Raw genomic sequence first — 1,301 nt, forward strand, 5'->3', positions numbered from 1 at the left:
CAAAACAAAAGATTAAATTGGTGAGCAGATGAATATTACTCCTGAAGATTAGTAATAGTGCCTTGCTGCTGAAGACCATGACAGTTTTGGCAGTTGATACCACCACCAGTGTGTGATGTGGTGTTAATGACTGTATAATATGCGTGAAGTATCCCGCACTTCATCCTTTGTTGGTTAATGATGCAGTGAAACAGTTCTGTGAAAGAATACATGGTATTCACCTTTTTCAGTTAATTCACTGACATCCACTTTTGGTATTTCTTCTGTCCCTATTCCTGCCACCATTTTCCTGATAACTGCTTTCTATTTTATGAAGATAATAACTACTAAGAATACTGCATTTATCATTATTGTCACAACACAGGACTAGATTGTTTTATTTATTTATTTATTTATTTTGCTCTAGTCAAGGGAGGGAAACTTTATTCAGGCCCCAAGGCTGCAGGCGTTGGGCAGGTGGTGCCCTTCTGGACGAGGGGCTGGCTGAGCTTTATTTGACCTTGGGGTGCTGGTTGTTGGTGTGGCCACACTTCTGGCAGCAGTTGACAGCACGGGGGTGCAGGCGGGCATAACACGGCAGATCATCTTGTCACAGTTGTACTTGTGGGCAAGCTGGCGCAGGGATGGTTCGATGATCCTACCTTGCAGGCAAAGCACCAGGTGCAGGGTGAACTCTGGATGTTGTAGTCAGAGAGGGTCCACCCATCCTCCAGTTGTTTGCCAGCAAATACCAGACGCTGCTGGTCAGGTGGGATGCCTTCGTCTTGGATTTTGCCTTTGACATTCTTGATGGTGTCACTGGGCTCAACCTCAAGGGTGATGGTCTTGCCCGTCAGGGTCTTCACAAAGATCTGCATGTCTGCGTCTGCCGCTCGGCCACCTCGTTGAAGAGAAAAGAGGGCCGATTGTTTTATTTTTTGACAAAAGGTCTCACTGTAGTTTAGGCAGCAATCCTGCCTCAGCCTCCCAAGTGCTGGGATTACAGGTATGCAACTAGGCCTGGCCAGGTAGGGTTTTTTGTTTTTAATATAGGCTATGCTTTACAATCCCATCACATTCTGTTTCACTTCACGTTGCCATCCTTGTCTTCCCCTTCCCACTCTTCTAACTTGGCATGAAATCCCCTGAGCTATGCCCTCAGCCGTTTTTTCCTTTTTGAGACAGATTCAATATGAAGTTCAGACTGGGCTTGGGCTCCCTTTCTATCCCAGGTATTCAAGATCCCTTGAACTTACAGTGATCCTCCTGCCTCAGCCTCCTGGGATTGCAGTGGTGCACCACCAGGCCCAGCTCTCTTAACC

The 1,301-nt window shown here is 46.7% G+C and overlaps 1 pseudogene; it reads right to left on the minus strand.

Annotated features, from left to right (window-relative positions):
• Positions 1-490: 490 nt before the first annotated feature.
• Positions 491-892, minus strand: LOC101586928 (annotated as a pseudogene).
• Between the last annotated feature and the right edge of the window lie 409 nt (positions 893-1,301).

Source organism: Octodon degus, unplaced genomic scaffold, assembly GCF_000260255.1.
Source record: "Octodon degus isolate 3935 unplaced genomic scaffold, OctDeg1.0 scaffold00072, whole genome shotgun sequence".
Lineage (NCBI taxonomy): Eukaryota > Metazoa > Chordata > Mammalia > Rodentia > Octodontidae > Octodon > Octodon degus.